This window comes from Sturnira hondurensis, unplaced genomic scaffold (assembly GCF_014824575.4).
Source record: "Sturnira hondurensis isolate 20B ecotype Veracruz unplaced genomic scaffold, ASM1482457v3 Scaffold0004152, whole genome shotgun sequence".
NCBI lineage: Eukaryota > Metazoa > Chordata > Mammalia > Chiroptera > Phyllostomidae > Sturnira > Sturnira hondurensis.
In genome coordinates this window covers 2,829,225-2,850,870 of record NW_028076783.1, presented here as the reverse complement: position 1 = coordinate 2,850,870, position 21,646 = coordinate 2,829,225, and positions in this window count along the sequence as shown.

The following is a 21,646-nucleotide window of genomic DNA, read 5'->3' as shown; positions in this document are numbered from 1 at the left end:
GAAACTGGGACTCAAATCAATGGAATGGACCAGAAGGAAGAAGAAAACATCCAACCAGAAAAGAATGAAGAAATGAGAATTCAAAAAAATGAGGAGAGGCTTAGGAACCTCCAGGACATCTTTAAACACTCCAACATCTGAATTATAGGGGTACCAGAAGGGGAAGAGGAAGAGCAACAAATGGAAAACTTATTTGAACAAATAATAAAGGAGAACTTCCCCAGTCTGGCAAAGGAAATAGACTTCCAGGAAGTCCAGGAAGCTCAGAGAGTGCCAAAGAAGTTGGACCCAAGAAGGAACACACCAAGGCACATCATAATTACATTAGCCAAGATTAAAATGAAGGAGAGAATCCTAGAAGCATCAAGAGACAAGGGGACAGTCACCTACAAAGGAGTACCCATCACACTGTCAGCTGATTTCTCAAGAAACCTTACAGGCAAGAAGGGGCTGGAAAGAAGTATTCCAAGTCATAAAAGCCAAAGAAAGACCTACATCCAAGATTGCTCTATCCAGCAAAGCTTTCATTTAGAATGGAAGGGCAGATAAAGTGCTTCTCAGATAAGGTCAAGTTCAAGGAGTTCATCATCACCAAGCCCTTATTATATGAAATGCTAAAGGGACTTATATAAGAAAAAGAAGATGAAAAATATGAACAGTGAAAGGACAGCAAACACACAGTTATTAACAACCACACCTAAAACAAAAGCAAACCAAGAGGACAGCTAGATCAGGAGTGGAACCATAGAAATGAAGAACACATGGAGGGTTAGCAACAGGGGAGTGGGAAGAGGACAGGAGGGGAGAAGGCACAGAAAATAGCACAGATGGTAGGTAGAAAATAGATAGGGGGAGGGCAAGAATAGTATGGGAAATATAGAATCTAAAGAACTTGAGACACGGTCATAAACTAAGGGGGGGAGAATGGTGGGGGAGGGAGTTTGCAGGTGGAGGGGAATGAAGGGGGGAATAGAACAACTGTAATGGTATAATAATAAAAAAAAAAGACAGTTGTGCTCTCCAGGCATCTCTTCTCATTTCCCCCACATGGCCGTGTCCCTGCTTTCCAGGGCACATGTACGAGAAGAAACTGCCAGGTAGATGCCTCCCTGCCTGGCTCTGTCTCTTTTTTCATGTCATTTACATGAGAGTCATGGAAAGAGAAAAGGTCCCATTGTGTTCTCAACTAAAAAACAGATTGTTAACCCCTGTGGAAAACCATGTCCCATGTAAATGTCAACAACATATTTCATGTTAGAGGCACTAAAAACCAAAAGGCCAACCACAGATATCACCTTGATGTGGATGTGGAAGTGCTTACTGCCTGCACCAGCATTCCCAGCTACAGGACACAGCATTTTGGGAGATTTATTGGCAACAAATTAGCTTAGATTTATCACAGATTATTGATTTCTATATTCAAAGGTTAATGAGCTTTGTGCCTTCATTCCGCACTTCTGCTCTGGGGAGAATAATGAGCCCGCCTGAAGACACAAACCATTTTATTAAAATACACAGGTGAGTGTAATGAGCATCCCAGCTATATTCAGATGCTTTCGTTTCATGCCCTCTCTTTGTTTTTCAGTCTATCCTAATTTCTCAGGTGATTGTCATCTTTGCATGTGAAGAGGTGACTAGGGTGACCCCACCAGCACCGTGAAAATCCTGGGGTGGTTCCCTCATGGACCCTCAGGTGGAGAAGTGGAGCTAATCCCCGCAATCGATCAAGGTCAAGGTTCATTTTTCCTTCTGATATGTCTACACACATCTCAGTGTCACAGTGGTAGGAATAAACATTGACTGACACTCAGTTAGGAACCCCAGACCCACAGGAAGATTCAGCCATATTATTAGAAGGAATTTCCAACATTCCTTTTCCAACATTGCATTTCCAACATTGACTATGTACCCTTTCAGCCAGTAGGGGCTGGGTGTAAGTAACTTCAAAACACTGTTTCTCTTTGACTATAGCAGATTTTCTGCCTTAATAATCTATTTGTAAGTAGTTTTGCTTCCTTCTTTATCTGCATGCTGACCTAGACTCTTAACAGACCAGAGACTTGACTTAGTTCATGTATTGCATTCTAGGTAAGATCGTAAGCCATCCAGAGACCTCAGGGTTGGTAGTCTTTTCAAGGTCCTTTGTGAATGAAGAATGCCACAGTCTGGGTGAGTGCGGAATAGTGTCTCCCCATCTGTGTCCATCATAAAGCCTCAATGAGTGCAAGTCTGGCTCTTGTGCAGAGCCTCTTGGGGAGAACATTGAAAATAGTTCTCTCAACAGTGATGGAGGGCCCATCCAAAGAGAAATTACATCTTTGCTCAACTATTCCTTTGGTAGTTTCTCTTTGGTTTAACTCTTCTCGGGCACACAGATGGAAAACGAGGTGCTGAACCAAATTCATATTTTAGTCCTGGAGGAAACTTCATTTATTTTGCATCTCCCTCTCTTTTGCCACCAGGGAAGGAAGTGTGGCAGCGCAGTCACAGGCCCACGGCTGTGCAAAATCAGCTTCTGATTCTTCTCTCCGCCAGAGAATCTGGGCGCTACAGTCCCATGCTGATAAGAACCACTCTCAAAGCCCCAAGGCTGTCTTCTCCCCTGAGTTGATTTCTTGGGGGTGTAGATTCTCCTGTAGATTCTTCCTCTGTTGCCGAGCCATAGCGTTGCCATGAAACCACTCGGGATACATTTTGATGGTAACAGATGTAGTGGCTCATTGATAAATATCAGCTTAAATGTAATTCTTTAGAGTGTGTGCAACTGGTGAGACTAAAGTTTGGAAAATACTGAAGACCCTTTGAGGTGCCTTGGAATCTTAGACTGCATTAAAAAACTTAGTAGAATAACCTAGCCCAGCTCACAACTTAATGCACCTCTATCTTCTTTGTGACAGAGTCCCTTGGATACCACCAAATGCACTAAATCCAAGGCCTAAAGCATGTTTCTTAAGTTTCAGTATTGGAGAGTCTTCTGCAATGCTTTTCCTTTTCGGGATGTTTTCATGTCCGGTCTCCTTGACATAGCACTTGGGAGCCAGGCTTGTTTACTGATGGAGCTTACACTAATGCAACACGGCCGCCAAACCTTGCCCCATTGTTACTCAAAGCATGAGTAAGTGCTAGTCAGGTGGAGAAGTGTGTGCTAGGGAGTGAGAGCAGGATATGCAAAGGCCCAGCAGTGACAGAGGGCGGGACATACAGGAGGAACTGACAGAAGTTCATTGTGACTGGAATACAGAGCAGAGCGGAAGATACAGGGTAGCTCGTGAGGGAGTGTCTGTGAGCCGCAGCACAGAATTGTAACTTCATTGCAGGGGCACCAGGGAGCCATCAAAGGGGTTTAAACAGCAGATAGCACTTATTTTTTTTCTTTTTAATCAGAGCCCCCCCCCCCCCCCAACACCACCACCACCACAGCTAAACCAGGTAGCTTTTTTCCATGTAGGAGCCAATGGCACATAAAGACTTATTAAAGAAGTTGGGGTGAGAGACCCCCCTCTGAGCTTGCTGATGCGCTGGGAGCCCTGCCCTCCTCAGCGCAGTGTGTTTTCTGGGAGTGTCTCGAGGCTGTCTTGGTCCAGGCCGAAAGGAACAATTCCAGCCCCACCTGCTCTGCCGTTGTCGGCCTCACCTCTGGAAACGCCAGGGGCTAATCTCCAGTGGGTTCTCTCCTTCGGCTCTCAGACCCTGGTGAAAAGGGCATTGCTGTTTGGGCTCTTTCTCTGCCCTTCAGCGTTCTGATTAAAGTCACTCAGAAGCTCTTTCCTTTGAGTGGAACAGATTGAAGTGTTCACCCGCCAGGGCCAGTCCTTGAAGAGGCACTAGCGAACCATTTCTGCTGGATTCATGCTCCTTCCAGGTGCTGGAAAGGGGCTGAGTGCAATTTTCTGCTGAAATGACACCTGATTACAGGTCATCACACTACTGCCCATTGGACCCATTTCTTCCTTGCGTATGCGCTTGAAGTTGTGTGCCATCAGAAAGAAGTGGGCAGCTGAGGAGAAGGGCAGTTTTACCCTTGATGCCTACAATCTCAGCTGAGTAAGTTGGAGATCCTACATCACTTACGGGCGGAGCTGAGGCAGCTGCAGGGTCCATCAGTGCCCTCCACTTTCCTTAAAATGAGAGGGTAAGAAACGTTTTTCGGGTAGGAGGTGTAGTGTTGCTTTTCTTTTTACTTATTTTAATTATTTTCCTGGGACCTCGTAAGATAAATAGATGGACAGGCCAAGGTTATTGCCAACAGTCTGTTGAGGTGGTGAGAGAGAAGAGAGACTTCGGGGAAGTCTCTGATTTCCACGTGTGTGGAGATACTTCTGATGTCTTTCTGTACTTGAGTTCTAGTTTGATTCCATTATGTTTAGAGAACATATGCTTCATGATTTAAATTTGTTAAAGTTTGTTTCATAATCCAGGATGTAGTCTGCCCTGGAGGATATTCAGTGGACACTTGAGAAGAATGTGTATTCTGTTGTTGGGAGGGATATGCCCTAGATGTCATTCAGATCCTCTTGGTTGATGGTGTGGTTGAAGTCTTCTAAATCCTTGCTGATTTTCTGTCTAATTGAAGAAAGTAGGGGCTAGAATTTCCCACCTATGGTTATGAATTTACCTATTTCCCCTGCTAGTTCTATCAGTTCTTGCTACACATTTTTGCAGCTTTGCTGTTCTGCACATCCACACTCAGCATTGCTGTGTTTTCTCCTGGATCGACCTTCTAACCATCACGTAATGTCCCTCTCTGTCTCTTGTAATTTTCTGTTCCCCGAGTCTACTTTGTCTTACACTGATATAGCCATTCTTGCTAAAAAAATCAATGTTCTTTGTTCCATCCTTTCAACCCCTGTCATTATGTTTGAAGTGAGTTTCTCATAGCGTGATTGGATCATGATTTTTAATCCATTCTGGCATTCTCTCTCTTTTAATTAGTGTATTTAGAGCATTTACAGTTAAAGTAGTTATTGACATATTAGGGCCTAATTATGGCATTTTATTTGTTTTCTGTGTTTCCTCTGTTTCTTGTTCCTGTTTCTCTCTCTCTCTCTTTCTTTCACTTTCTTGTGGGTTACTTGAAAGTAGTACTGGACATTCTACCAGTGACTGTAAGACATGAAAACAGATAAAATGCATATAGATTGAAAAAGAAATAAAACTGTCTCTTTTTGAAGGTGACATAATTGTGATAACACCTAGCATTGACAGGGAGGTGGAGAAATCAGATTACTTGTACATGCTGGTGGGAATGTAAAATGGTTCCAACATCGCTCTAGAAAATAGTTTGTCAGTTTCCTGTAAACTAAAAATGAACCTTCCATGTGATTCAGTGGTTACACTTGTGGACATTTGTCCCAGAGAAATCAAAACTATGTTTACAAGGAAATTGCACATGCATGTTCATAGCAGTTTTATTCAGCCCCAAATGAAAACTCCCCAAATGTTTTTCAGTACCTGAATGGTTAAACTCTGTGCAATGCTATGCAGAAATGAAAAGAAATGAACTAGGGATATACACAATAACTCAGCATGCCTTGGATGAACTTCAAGGGAATTATGCTGAGGTATAAAAAAAGCCAATTATAAAAGGCTACATACAGTATGATTCCATTTATACAACATTCTTAAAATAATAAAATTACAGAGATAGAGAAAAGGTTAGTGTTTGCCAGCAGTGAAGTATGGGAGAGGGGGTGGCCCTGAAGTGGGGGCACAGGGAGCTTTGTGGTTCTCATACCTTGATTTTGGTGGTACTCACACAAGGCCACACAGGTAACAGTATTGCATAGAGTTACACACACACACACACACACACACACACACACGAGTGCTTTGATATTGTGCTATGGCTACACAGGATGTTAACACTGGAGGGGGGTGGACTGAGTGAAAGGTGCACTAGCCCTTCCTATACATTTCTTTGCAACTTCCTATGAATCTGTATTTATATCAAACTTCGAAATTAAAGAAGATATTTTGCTATGACTACATAAATGTTCACACATATGTCTGTGAAACCTCTCAGTTTTATTTTTCTTCCATTCTTATCTGTACCAGAACTATTGGGAGGCAGCTGGGTTCTAGGAGCTAAAATGAAGGCCTGTGACCCCTTTCAGAATCCGTTTTTGAGGATCTGGTGAGCAGAGAGAGGTTAACTGAATCAGCGGAAGTAGATTTGAGACAGTTTGTGGAAAGCAAGTAGTTAGTGTGGTGCTTCCCAAATTTTAAGGTACATTAAAGGAGAACTTAATGGATCCTATTCTGAGAGATTCTAATTCCAGTCTCTCTAGAGTATAAATCAGAAATCTGTTTTAAGCAAGAACTGGGTACCATATTTTTCAGATTGTAAGATGCACCTAGGTTTTAGAGGAGGAAAATAGGAATAAAAATTGGACGCACAAAATGTGGTAAAATATTTAGTAACATAAATAACATAATATTTCACCAATGTAAATGTAAGCAGAACTCAACAGCAGCATTAATAAATATTATTCCTCCCAAATTTGGGGGGGAAAAGTACGTCTTATAGTTCAAAAAGTACGGTAATTCTGATGCCTGTGCTTCTGCAACCAGCATAGAAGCACACAGATGTAGTAGATTGAAATCACACCTGGTCCTTATGTACTGAGTGAATCTGCACAAGTTCTGAGCTTCGTTTTCCTCATCCATAAAGTAAGAGTAACATCCTCATAGAGTTAGTATGACCTGCTGCTCAAGAAATAATTGTGATGGCACAGCTATCATCGTCATCAGCATCATAATCCTTATCATTAATGATGTCAGCACGTCCTCCACAAAAATCTCTTCCCCAGAGATGATATATTGGTAGCATTGCACTAGGATGTACCTGCTGTGTTACTACTGTTAAGTATCACCAGAGCTTTTCACAAATTGGGCTTGATGACCTTGTAGGCAATATGAGGAGGCTTCTCAAGGATCGATACTGGGAAGAGTGGTGCTGGGGGCTTGAGTCCAGGCCCTTGAGGGTCAGGAAAGGTCAGGTGTGTGGGAAGTTGCCACTGCCTGAGACCCAGTGGGAAGTGCAATCAGTTCACTATTAGGTGATTGACAGATGGCTTCACGGACAAAGGAACTTCCTCTTGGGGGAAGTCTACGAAAGACCCCCAAAATTTGGGGGAGCAAACTGGAATATGTCAGAAATGTTATGTCCCGTGTCATGAGGGGAGTGTTTTCATGTCCTCATTCATTGAACATTACTGAGGATGTGCTGTGTGCAAAGCGGTGGGTAATGTATGGGGTGGGGGGATGTTGGTGAGAAAACAAATGTCACTCTGCCCTTGTAGAGCCCATCATGGGGCAGAGAAGACAGGCTTCGGACTGGAGATTGTGTGTGTGTGTGTAAGTGTTATAAACAGGGAGTGGGTGCCCTGTTACACAGGGGAGAGTAACTTGGAAGGGGAGGTAGGGCTATCTGTTGCTGCACTTGTCTTAGATAGTGGAGTCTGCCGGGATCCGCACACGGAGGCAAAGACATTGCCTCCATCAATCCATAAACTTAATTGTGATGAGTAATTTTGTGTCAGCTTAGCTGCGGGCTGTGATGTCTGAATATTTGGTCAAATGCTATTCTGCATGTTTTTGTGAAGGTATTTTTACATTACATTTTGGGGGTGTGTGAATTTTACATTTGAATTAGTGACTTTGAGTAAAACATTACTTTCCATAGTATGGGAAGTTTCTACACAATCAGCTGAAGGCCAAAACAGAACAAAGACGGACCTTCCACAAGCAAGAAGGGGACTTGAACTGCAACTTTGAGTCTCTAGCCTACTGGCCTCACTCATCAGATTTTGGACTCACCTGATAGGCAGAGTCAGAATATGTGCCTAGCCCAGCAGTTGAGGGCTTGTGCCTTATAGCCAGGCAGGCCAAGTGTTGAGCCTGCCTACACCCTTTATTATCTGCATGATCTTGAACAACTGAAGTTCTCTACATCTTAGAATCCCGTTCCGTAAAAATAGAGATAATACTAGAGTCTACTTATATTTATTAAGAACATTTCAGCTGTGAGCAGTAGAATGCGCCTCCAAAGAGCTAATGCTCCTGCTTCTGACACTTTAGTGGGTGTATACATTATCTAGGCATCTTGAAGATTCTGATCCAGTAGTTCTGAGGTCTGAGGCCCCCTCCCCCCAAAAGTGGGAAGGGGTTTTTTGCCCCCACACAAACCTGGAAAGTGCAGTAGCAGACAGTAGTAGCTTTTCTCAGGCACGGCTGGATCAAGGGTTTAAACAGCGTTTTCAAGAATTTGTCTCTCAGATTTTCAGCCTGTGCCTTCCTCTGTGTTGGCTTCCTGGGCTTCTAAAAGTCCCAGAATTACATGTTATCAGCTTGGAAAGCACAGAGAAGATAGAGAATCTTTCCCAGTAGTTCCAGGAAAAGTCCTTTCATCAGGTTGGTTGGATTGGGTTTGATTTGCGCTCCTTTGACTCACGACTCATTCTTCCGTCACTCAGAAGCCTCAGGTGAACAGTGGTCTTCTGCATCCCAGGAATGTCTGTGTCACCTTGGACACCAAACTCTCCAGCTGAGACATTAGTCGTCATCACTGGCAAACTTGAGCTAAGCTTTGGGAGAAACACGCTGGGTCTTTGAGGCTTCAGCTTTGGATCTGGTCTGTGCAGTGAGATATTTTGCTTATTAAGTAGTTCCCATTAATGAAGTGTTTTCTGGGAGGTTTCCAGAACTATCTTTTTTTCCCCCTAATTGAAAGTTTTAATTAAGTTCAAATTAGACGACGTGACTATAAAATGGGAGAAATAAAATAGGGCAAATAAAAGGAAACCTACAGAGGAAATTAAACTAGGAAAATACATACTGGGCAGGATCATGTGGGTGAGCTGGGATTAAATGGCACATCTTTGAGAGGGACCTCGACCTCTTGCTGTAAGTAAATGACCTTCTCCAGTGAACTAAATGGCATCCTAATGACCTGAAAGGCTCAGTGCACCTCCCTAATCAGTGGGTCCACTGAGTGTAACACAACTTCCTATGTACACAGAGTGAATGACTAGAAGATGAGAGTGTGGGAAGAGTTATTAAACTGGAAACCAACATAAAGATTTATGCCACGTCCTTTTGCTTTTTCTCAATGCATTTTCAGACAGACTTGATTTTAAAGACTATGAAACACTCCCAGCTTATTGTTCTGAGGCCTTTCCAGAGCTACAAATGATTGGGTAATGACCTAGGTCACCCAAGCATGTTGGAAAGAACTTTCCTTAGTTATGTTTTTCGGGGGCTCAGCTAAGGGAAGCTCATTCTAAGTATCAATGATTAGATTTTTGTGATTTTTTTTCCTGATGACCCATAGTAACCCACATCAGTCGCTGTGAGTCAGAACGAATAGCGAAAGCAGACCCATTCACATTCATCAAGCAAGCGTATTTGTTTTCTGGACTTTTGGAGAGCAGTTCCTGGATGCTAAGTCAACCATATTGAGTGTTGATTGAGAGAATGACTGGTCTACTTGGCAAGGCCAGTTTTATCCCTTTTTTTGCCGGTCACACAGAAGAGTGTTTGGAAGTCACCGGGAGCATTTATTTCTCTTGATGGATTCCTGCAGCTCTAGTGAGAGAAGATGTTTCTGTGGTCATAGTGTGGAATTCCAAGGGTGAGCACATCATTCTAAAATGGTCCTTTTGAAGTATGGACCTTATTGGGTTGATTTTACCGTACTGCGATGACGTTAAATACGATTTCTTTCCTCATGGAGGCTACTGTTCAGTGAAAGAGATTAAAATGCACAAATAAATCTATTATTTCTAATTGTGATAAGTGCAATGATGCAAGCAAATGGCACACAGGGGAGACGACGAAAGATACAGAAAATTGATGTAGCTGAGGCGGGGAATATGCATTTGGGTAACAAGAAATGCCTTTGTCCTAAAGGAATTTTAATTATTCACCCTTCAGTTCTGTGTTCAAGTATATAAAGGCCTTAGGCATTCAAGGAAGTTTGACATGGAATTACTTAACATTTGTTGAATTGTATGAACATTTTGAATTGTTATTTGGTAATCATGGAAATTACCAAAATGGATTAAGAAGGCTAAGTATGTTTTAAAAATTGAAATGAAATACTTCCATTTGCTTAAAGAATAGGCCAATCAAGAATGAAATTTGTTTTTCTCCATCTATTCTCATTAAACATAACTTAAAATATCTTTGATCTGCAGATAAGAATTGTTTTGTGTATTTAGGAAGAACTAAATCTGAGTTATTTGAAATTGGTTCAATAGCTTATACCTTTGTACACTTAGCTTTTATCTTCTGTCAGCCCATGATTTATTGTAATCATCATCATCATTACAACCCCATTTATTTTGCAAGAACTTATTGAATAATGTCATAGCTCAGGCTGCCATAACAGAATACCACGTATAGGAGGCCTTAAACAACAGGAGTTTATTTTCTCTCTGCTTTGGAGGCTAGATGTCTAAGGTCAGGATGCCATCAGGGTTGGTTTCTGGTGAGACCTGTCCTCTGGGTTTAGAGACAGCTGCCTTCGTGCTGTGTGGCCTTCGTTCATGCACACATTGAGGGGGAGTGAACACCGTGCCTCTTCCTCTTCTTTTATTTATTTATTTTTAAAATATTATTTATTTCTTTATCTTTAGAGGGGAAAGGGAAGGAGAGAAGGAAAGAAATATCAATGTATGGTTGCCTCTTGTGAGTCCCCTGCTGGGAACTGGCCTGCAACCCAGGCATGTGCCCTGACTGGGAATCGAACCGCGATCGTGTGGTTCACAGGCCCGCACTCAATCCACTGAGCTACACCAGCCAGGCCCTCTTCTTTTAAAAATGCCAGTTCTATCAGATTACGGTCACACCCTTACGGTTTTTCCTTTAACCTTTCCTTAAGGGCCCTTTCTTCAAATATAGTCACACTGGGGGTTAGAGTTTCAATATATGATTTTTTTTGGGGGGGGATGCACAATTCAGTCCATTATAAGCACCTAGTATGGGGCCAGCTCTGGGCTACACGCTCATACACAATGGTTGAACAAAGTGGCCACTATTCCTGCCCTTCTGAAGCTTTCAATCTACCTAGGTAGATACAGAGGAAACAGATAATTGCACAAATGAATGTTTCATTTCTACTCTAGTGAGCACATTTTAAGGGGAATAAATTATATGCAAAGCACAAAGATAGCATTTGTCCAGGAGCTTAGGGGTTAACATCAATGTGAGGAAGAATAATACTATAAATATGGTCCTAATTCAGAATCTTGGAACAGATTATATGTAGTGGACAAAGAAACGTAATGAGCTGCAAGAATGGAAATAGACTGTTTTTTTTTCTTTTTAAAGAGTAGCTCTGTGTTTCCATCCCACATCTGAAAGTGCCTCATCTAATATAAAAATTCAGGAGTGAAGGGATTCCTTTTATAACAGTTGTTATGGCCAAAAGAACAGATGTTACAGTGCTTTCTCCCTAATTATTTCAAGCCAATCATTCAGGTACCAAATCTAGTCTTTGCCATGAGAGACGATATGAAAAGAAAGGATGAGCAATTGCCTGGATATTTTGGGCTGTTAGGCAATCTGGGTTGTTCCACTTTCCAAAACCACTTCCAAACTGCTCGTCTTCCCCACAAACCAGAAGCATAGTTTTCAGTTATATTTTTTCCCTGTCAGATACCTTTCCCGACTCTTCTTTTGGTGTGTATTGATGAAATGCGCAATCACAAGCTATTCCAGGCCCACAAAAGCTGTTCGTGTTGCTCAGCACATCTTGCCTTCCTAGAGGAACCCCTGCCAGGACCCAGCAGTGCTGATAAGACAGTCCCTTTCCTGTGCTCAGACATCCCATGTGAAATATCATAGCTGCAGTGCCTCCAGATCTGGGCGTTGGTGAGTACAATGTAAGTCACTGATGCACATCTTCAGGTTGGCTGTTAGTGATTGAAGTAGCGGAGATGGAGGTCTCCCCATCCTTACTTGGGCACCAGATTTACAAAGGTAAAAAATAAGGAGGTCACATGAGAAACTCGCAGACAAAGACAACAGTGTGGTGATTGCCTGGGGGAGGAGGGAAGGGGGGTGAAGGAGAGTATAAAGGGGATAAATGATGATGGGCGGAGACTTGACTGGGGTGGTAAACACACAATACAGTGCACAGGTGATGTGTTGTAGAATTGTGCACCTGAAATCTGTATCATTTTGTTAACCAACATCACCCCAGTAAATTCAGTAGAAAAATATGCATCCTCTAAATTCTTAGATAGAAGAACGTGACATTTTTTATAGTAAATATACTCATAATTTCTGTACACATTTCTTTGAAAGTAAAACACAGATAGATGGATAGATAGGTAGGTAGTCAGTCACTAAAGATTTGAGATTATGTAAAAAAGAGGATGCTCCCCACCAAAATCAAGTGACACAGGAAGTGGAGGGGAAGGAAGGAGGCACTCTGAAGACGACAGTAGAAAGGGAAGTGTCTGTGCTGTGATGGCCCGGCCCTTGAGGGCTCCATCGCTTTTGGACCAGGTGCCCCACCTCCATCCTGCTTCCTCGTAATTTCTCACTCTCACTCCATTATTCCCCTGACACCTGTCAACATCAGTTCAATGTATCTTACACAGCACACATGTTCCTTGTCTTGCAAACATTGAACAGTAACTTTTATCATAACATCCAGCTTTATCAGATCTTGTTACCATGCCAAATCTTTATCATCTCTGTTTATTTTAACTAAAGACATTAAATATTTCAGATGCAAATGGAGAGCTTTCTATGCACATTTCTCTCCCCTTTTCCTCTATGTCTCTAATAGGACTAGTAGCTACTGTGGGTTCATTGTTTATCAAGCACGCTATTATACTTTTGCTACAGATTGAGATATCCAGATATCCATAAATATTATATAATATTGCTTCATAGATTTGAAAACTTCATATACATGATTTCTTTCCCTATATATCCTTCTGGACCAGTGTTTATTCTCTAAATACATTTTAGAAATTAATTCACGGTGATACAAACAGCTCAAATTTCTTGATTTCTGTTGCTGTAGACCACCAAGTGAATACACTCCCATTCAGTTTTCAGTTTTCCTCCTGATAAAAAGTCAGGTTGTTCCAGGGTTTTTGCTGTTACGCACTCGAGCAGCCAGCCCTGCACCTTTCCCATCCTACACACAGGCGAGTGTCTCTCTGGAGTGTGTGTCTGGGATGGTGTGCACGTTTCTCTGGGATACCACAGTGAATCCGCACAAAGTGGGTGACTTACAACAATGGAATGTTTTTCTCTTCAGCAGGCCAGATGCCAAAGCCAGGCTGGTCACACCCTCCAGAGGCTTTCGTGGAGATTCCACAGGTTGCCGCTTCTAGCCTCTGGTGGCCAATGGCATTCTTTGGCCCCAGGCTGTTTCCTTCGGTCTCCATCTTCACATGGACTTCTCTGTGTCTCTCCCCTTCTCTCTGTGTCTTCCCATTTATGAGGACACTTGCCATTGGATTTTGGGCATACCTGGATAATAAAGGACGTCCTCATTTTGAAATCCTTAAATTGATTACATCCGCAAAGACCCTTTTCCCAAATAAGGTCACATGTGTAGATTCCAGGTAGACTGATCTTCGGGGAGCATCTTTCAAGCCACCACAGTTTCCCCCCCCTCAGCACTATCGAGCTTTTAAGTCATATGAACCTTCAGAGAACCACTGATCTAGTTGTTGGATTGTAGGGTATGAGCATTTTCACCTTTAATAGATACTCACTCTACTGTCAGCGATTGTCCAAAGTCAAAGTCATGGCATCAGTTGAAACTCCTGAAGGCAGGAAGTGACACTTCCCACAGCTCTGCAGCATTACCAGTCCCGGCTGTTGTCAAACTCTAACTTTTTCTGTAGATTGATTCTGTCTGTGGTTTTACTGTCCATCTTCCTAGTTACTAGTGTGGTTGAGCATCTTTTCATTCATCTATTGTCCATTTGTTTTCCTTGGTCTGTGAATTACTTCTTGATACTTTGTCCTTTTTGGGGGGGGGCGGATTCTGTTGAGTTATTATTTTTTTTTCTGTTTTGAACTGTAGGAGCTGTTTCTATGTTCTGGAGACTAGTCCTTTTTCAGTTATGATATTACTAATGTCTTCTCATCTATAGGTTGTCTTTTATTATGTTTATGGTATCGTTTGTGGTACCAAAGTTCTAAATTATACTGTTGTCAGTTTATCAGTTCTTTTTATGTTTTGTGCCCTTTGGGTTTTTCAATGTCTCTTTTAAGTGCAAGGAGGCAGTCATGTGGCTTGAGCAAAAGACTATAAAGAGTAATCCCGTCTGAAAGAATTTAGTGCTGTGGGAGGCATCACGATATATTGAAAAGGGGCAGAACTCTGAGTGGATGACTGCAGTCCCAGCATGCACTAGCGGCAACTGTGTGTTCTGGAGAAGTAGCTCAACTGCTTTGTCTTTCCAAGTAAGCGCTTGTCTGAAGGGCAGGCGGATTTGAGTCGCTGTGAGATCCTAGTCTGTTCGAAAGTTTTATGTAATTGTATGTTGTCTAACAGATGCAACTTATATCTCAGCTATGGAAATCGTCTAACAACCTTCTAGATTATTGGTAAAATGACTTGGACTGTAGCAAGGAAAACACACAAAAAGGGAAATATAAAGATTGTAGAAATCGATGATGAAATGTCAGCCTAAAGCACATACTTTCTCTTTTGCTCTTAAATATCTTGGGCAGAGGCTAAAAGTGACCCTGGCACATAGCTTTTCTGTTATCAAGCTGTCTCAGATAGGCTGAGTGCACATACTTTTTAGCACAAATATTTAACTTGTATTATTCTTCCTTAGAATTAATTCTTGTAATTGCCATTGTTGGTAAGTGTGGTGGTAATTATTTGCAGCATTCTTGAAGAGTCTTTATCCCCTCCTTCTCAGGGACGTTTCACTAAACTTGATGTCAACTTAATTGATGCTATGATTTTTCTTTCAAGCTAGATATTGCTAGATATTTCAAGCTAGATGCTATCTTTGGCTAACTTGGGAATCACCCAAGACCCTCACAAATATCATGCAGCCATACCTGCAAATGAATTCTTGGACTTTTTACAGTTAAAAATCTCGCTTGTTTGGCAAATTTAATATTTTGACTTACTTCTACCAAAAGTTTTTTATTTTATAGCCTCTCTCCAAAAAAAGAGTTTCCACTCATCTCAGTCTTAACAATACTCATTATAGGTATTGAGTAACAATACCTATAATAACACTGTAACTATTAAAATTCAATGACCTTATGTTATAGACTTTTCAACGGTTGTACATTTAGTTCATGCACTGGATAAAGTGGGGGGTTTTCATTTGTGTAGTTGAGCATCTGAGCTAAGACTGACAGCTTTTGATCAGTCAGCAGTGACATGTGCCAATTTCTCCCCAGTTAGTTTGGGAGTTTGGCTTCATATCACATTAAACAGAGGTGACACTTCTAGCCTACAATGTGACAGATGACCTTTCTGGACATCATGACACCTAATAGATCATTTAACATGAGCAGCTCTGACACATGACTGAACTCCTTAAGCACTAGAAAAACATCATGCAAGTCAATGCCATGTTGAAGTCTGCTGTCATTTCCAGTGAGTGTCCACAGCTGCCATTGGCAGCTTGGAGAATTGTTGCCAATGATGTGGAGGACAGAGAGTCAAGCCGCATTCCCATAGAGGGGTCCAGCTCTATCTCAGGGGAAGAAAATGATACCTTGAGGGGAAATCAAGGGATGCTGGAAGAGCATTTTTCTTTCCTGTCCAGCTTGTAGTACAGTTGTTAGACTTTTGTTCATACAATCGGAGAGCCTAACTAGCAAATAAAATCGAACAGCTCACTGGTATTTCAAACAAAGGCACGTTCAGTAAATTTTTTGTTGAATGAGCAGATAACGAGATGACTAGTTGATTATTGCTGTAACTGTGTATATTGATAGACTTCTCACTCATGATTCAGCCACTTAGTCACCCATTTAACAAATAGGTATTGGGCTTCAGGGGTGTGCACAGACACTGTCCTGCGCTCATGGAGCATGCAACGAAAATCAAAACTATGCTGAATGCTACAAAAGAGGGGTAGGCAGGGTGCTTTAAGGCTTGAGCGAAAGCTGTCAGGGAAGGCTTTCCCTAAGGGGGGATGGTTAAGTTGTGAGCTGAGGATGAGTAGAAGTTAAATAGAGTAAGAGAAAAATGAAAACATTTTGGGCATAGGGGGGGTGCATGCCCAGGTCCTGTGAGGAGAGAGGTGGGTACGGAGGGAAGAGCTGAGCGGGCCTGTAGTGGACGAGGCTGGAGGAAGGATGCATGGGCGAGACCCGGCAGAGCCCTTTTCCAGGGTTCTGTGTTTACCCCTAGGAAAACAGGGGGCCTTTAAACAACATAAGCAGGGGGGTAACTTGATCAGATTTAGCTCCCCAAAAGATCATCTGGTAAACTAGGGGTGGGGGTGGGTAGAGATAATAACAGGAGATGAATTCATGAAATATTTAGAAAGTAATAGGACTTGGTAGTGAAACAGAAACAGCTATTTAGAAGGTAGAAAGACTTAGTGGATTGAAAATGGGGGTACTGGAAAAGGAGCTGTTAAGGATGGACAGGTTCACATTGCTAGTGGCATAACTGAATGGCTCTTGATACCATTCATTGAACCTGGGAACACTGGCTGCGGACTGAGCATCTTCAGGGAGAAAGGTTCTGAGTTTGATTTGGGAATGGACTTTCCAGCACTTGAGTGTATGGGTCTGGAGTTTAGAAGAGAAGTCTAGACTAGAGATTTGAAAGCTAGAATCGGGTGCAGATGGCGATGGAGGGTAAATCACTGTGGTAGTCTGAATAATGGCCTCCCAAAGATGTCCCTGTGCAGTTCCCAGAACCTGTGACTGCATCACCTTACATAGCAAAGTGGAATGGGGGAGACAGCAGATGGAATGAAGGTTTTTATTCAGCAGACTGCATTGGGAGATTGTTCTGGATTAGCTAGGTGTACTTATATAATCACAAGGGTTCGTAAATGTGGAAGAGAGCAGCAGAAGAGCCAGTTGTCAGGGTGAAACAGGCCTGGCCAGTCATTGCTGGCTTTTTAAAGTGACAGGAGCCTCTAGGCAGGAAACAGGAGCAGCTCTAAGAGCTGGAAAGGGCAGGAGAATAGATTTTCATGTTGAAAGGAACAAAGCCCTGCTGAGACTGGGGTTTTGGTCCAGTAAGATCCATTTTGGAATTCTGATCTCCGGAACTGTAAGGTAATACACTTGTGTTGTTTTAAACCACCAAATTTGGGTGAAGTTGTTATAGCAACAACAAGGAACTAGTTCAGTTAGCTCAGGAAAAGTGGATGGGGAGACGGCCTAGAAACGGATCACGGGGCTCTGCACATTAATAGTCACACGAAGAAGGCAAGCTTAGAAATGAGACAGGCAGGGAAGAAGGAAAGGAGGATAGCCAGGAGAATTTAGGGTTCTGGCAGCCAAAGGAAAGACTCACAGGAAGGTCAAACAAAATGAGAAGCAGTCACCGGACTGGGTGGTAGGTACTCAGTGGTGACATCAGAGACACCTGCTTTGTTGGGACGAGGGGAGCAGAGTCCAGCCTGGGGCGGGGTGTGTTGTGAGTGGGAGGTGAAGAGGCACAGATAAAAACTATGGACAAGTCTTCAACAAAGTTTGCTTGCGCAGTGGAAGGAAAAATGACAAAACTGTTGATTTGGAGTAATGTTTCTGAACCTTGACACTCTTGACATAGTGGGCCAGAAAATCATTTATCATAGGGGACGGTCATAGGCAGTGTGGGGTGTTGCTAAACATCAACCAGATGCCAGTAGCAATGTCCGCCCTCAGTTGTAACAGCCAAGATTGTCCCGAGACATCACCGAATGTCCCCTGGGGGCAAAATGCCCCTGGTTGAGAACCACTGTTTTGTACAGAAAATACAGAATCCCTGAGTTTGACTTCGGTCCATGGTTTTTAAACTCATTTTTTCTAAAGTGCAAGAAAGGCCATCACATGAGTGGCATGTTCCATGATTGTATCTTCAAAGAGCATGTCTCTAGATGCACCTGAACTTTTGGTACTTACTCTAAATGGTACCGTGCCTGCTGTCATGTGAGAATCTAAAAGGGTGAGCCTGGGATACGCTCCAGGGATGCTCAAGACTTGCTCTCCGTCTGCCTGTGCCATTTGGTCTACATGGATGACCAAACAGTCATGAGACAGCATGGTTCTAAGAAGATGTTCTTTTCTAGTATCACCCGACCACAGAGATTCTAATAACATCAGCTGAAACTTCAAAGTAGATGCCCATCAAATCATGCTGAAGTCTTTATTTTAAAAAATGACAAAGTGTCTGTATTCTGACGTGGGTGATGTGCTGTTTTCGAGATTGAATAGGAATTGCCATCTACCCCGTTTCTAAGCTTTGAAGACAAGGGCACAAGGGTAGCTATTTTGGATTGATGCTCATGTTGAGGCTCAGGGGTATGAAGACTATTTCTCATACCACCGTTCTTAAGATCTTTCTTGTTGGGTTGGCTCTTTAGGTCTGCCTTAGATGCTGAATTATGTGGAGTCTGATTAATTTTATTTCTTTAATAATGCACTGTGTAGTTCGGGGAGAAGGCTATGGAGAAGGTCTTGTAAAGTAGATTAAAAGCAAACTTTCACACTTGATCACACATATAAAAGTGGAAATAATTCAAAGGTGATGTATGTGCTTTATTAGAGGTCAGTGTTCCCATTGTGGATATTAACATTTTTAGCGTTTTAATAAAAGTGCTTTCCTCCCAATTCAGCTTTCCCATCTGTCTGAGGCTGCTTTAAAATTATAGTTCATGTGGGACATTAAGCTAAGTGAAATAAGCCAGACACAGAAAGACATATTGTACGTGATACCACTTCCTTGTGGAATCTAAAAATGTTGAACTTCCAGAAGCAGATAGTGGAATGGTGGTTGCCAGGGCTTGGGGCCTGGGGAAAAGGGGAGCCAAGGGCGCAAAGTTTCAGTTGCACCAGATGAACAAATTCTGGAGATCTAAGGTACTGCCTTGGGACTATTGTTAACAATGCTCTTTTATATTGTATACTTTCCTCCCAACTTTACTCCCCTTTTCAGAGGTAAAAACTAATAGCAGGTTGAGGTTTATCCTTCTAAAACTTTTTCAATTTATTTTACAAATATATGGGTAACTATCAAACTATGGAGATCTTCATGTAGTTACTTACCAATAGGAACCTGTGGTACATGTATTATTTTGCAATTTTTCTTTTTCACAGAATATACCTTGAGTAGTTTCTCATATGGTCTCACAAGGCTTCACCTCATTATTTTATGGTTTGATGTGATATATTTTATGTAGCTGTTCTCCCATTGATGGACATTTGGTTGCTTTAATGATTTTTACATTGTAAGCAGTGTTGCAGCGGTCACCTTTGTGTACATTTCCTTCTGTTTTAAAGAAGATTTTATTTATTTATTTTTAGGGAGAGAGGGAGAGAAACATCAATGTGTGGTTGCGTCTCATACATGAGCACCCCTCCCCCCCCCTCCGTAGACCTGGCCGACAGCCCAGGCATGTGCTCTGACTGGGAATCGAACCTTCGACCCTTTGATTTGCAGGCTGGTGCTCAGTCCACTGAGTCACACCAGCCAGGGCACATTTTTGGTCCATATGTTAAAACATTTCTTTGGGATTATCACCCTCAAGTGTAATAGCTGGGTCAAAGAGTAGACACTTTTAAAAATCCATTTTAATAGGTAATTCTGAAAGAATGATGGATTTTGTAAAAATTAATTTTTTATTAAGAATAAGCATACATTTAAAATAAAAGGACTCGGATACATTATGAGAGTGGATTTGGAGGTTTGGCAGGTGTTCAAACTATGCTTTTAATAAACTACTTTTTAGAGCAGTTGTAGGTTTGCATCAAATTGAGAAAAAGTAAGGGGAGTTTCCATGTATTGCCTGCACCCAGTGTTACACTACCCCCCTCACCAGAGTGGATCATTTATCACCATCCATGAAACTGCAGTGACACACCATTGTCACCCGAAGTCCATAATTTACATTACAGTTCACTCTTGGTGGTGTGCACGCCGTGGGTTTTACAAGTACGTAGTGACCTGTATCTACCGTTACAGTAGCCTACAGAGGTTCCCCTGAACTAAGCATCCTCTGTCCTCCACCTGCCCACCCCCCCTCCCCCCAGCTCCTGGTGACCCCTGATCTTTCCACTGTCTCCATAGTTTTCCTGTTTCAGAATGTTATATAGTGGGACTCGTATAGTATGGAGCCTTTTCAGATGGTCTTCTATCACTTAATATTGTGCATTTTGTGTTCCTCCATGTCTTTGTGGCTTGACAGGTCATTTCTTTTCAGTACTGAGCATTCCAGCATCTGGATGTACCACAGCTTGTATGTTCTTCGCCGACTGAAGGACTTCTTGGTTGCTTTCCACTTTTAGCAACTGTAAAGAAAGTGGCCATAAACATTGTGTGTAGGTTATTGTGTTGACATAGTTTTCAGTTGTTTGTGCGAATCACAAGGAGCGTGATTGCTGGGTCATATAGTAAGAGTATGTTTGGTTTTGTAAGAGCTGCCTAAGTGTATTCCAGAGTGTCTGTAACGTTTTGTTGTCTCATCATCGATGAGTGAGAGTTCTTGGTAGCCCACATGCTAGCCAGCTTTTGGTGGTGTTCAGTATTTTGGATTTTTGCCATTTTAATAGATGTGTAGTAGTATCTTGTTTTAATTTGCATTTCTCTGATAACAAATGATGCTGAGCATCTTTTTATGTAGGTATCTGTCATCTGCTTATCTTCTTTGGTGAAGTATCAGTTCAGATCTTTGGTTCATTTTAAAATCAGGTTGTTTATTTTCTTGTTAAGTTTTAAGGGTTCCTTGTATATTTTGGTTAACAGCCCTATATATTTTCCTCCATTCTGTGGCTTGACTTCTTATTCTTTTGTTTTCACTTTTCAAAATAACTTCTCGCTCATTTGAGATTTAAGGAGAATGTAATCCATAGCCTTTTAGGATATTAATATTGCATTTAGTAGAGATGTCAGCAGGTCTAAGCCTTTCTTGGTCACTTAACCGCTTTCCCCAGAGTAATACAGAAATGGTTTCTCCCCAGCTACAAAAGAATTGCAACATGAGAGACCATGGATTTAGTCTGAGAATAAAAAAATTTGTGAGAACTAAGGTGATTTAATCCTTGTCAAGATGTGTTCAGCTTCTCATTTAAGAAAAATAATTAAAACAAATCGGAGGTGTTCATGCTTATATCTGTTGGATTTAGAAGTTTCCCTATGGGAGAAAGTTATGCTTTATGAAGAATTAGTTTAAGCTGCATGGATTAAGTTGCTAAAATTCATCTCCATAGTAATTTAACAGGGGAAAAAAATTAAGACATTGGCCACAGTTGCTATTCATTTGGTCTGAGCTGAAGATCTGTGTGAATACCTCTCTGGGAAGGGTAACGTTCATTCCAGTTGATTATTCAGCTATGAAATAACACTTGCACCCAGTGGGTCCTCGATTCGTAAGCACTTTGCTTATATATTAAATTTTGGTGTGAATGAGCTAATCTCATCATTCCCTAAAAATGCTCATGACTTCATATTTTCCTACATTTGTTGTGCTGGGTC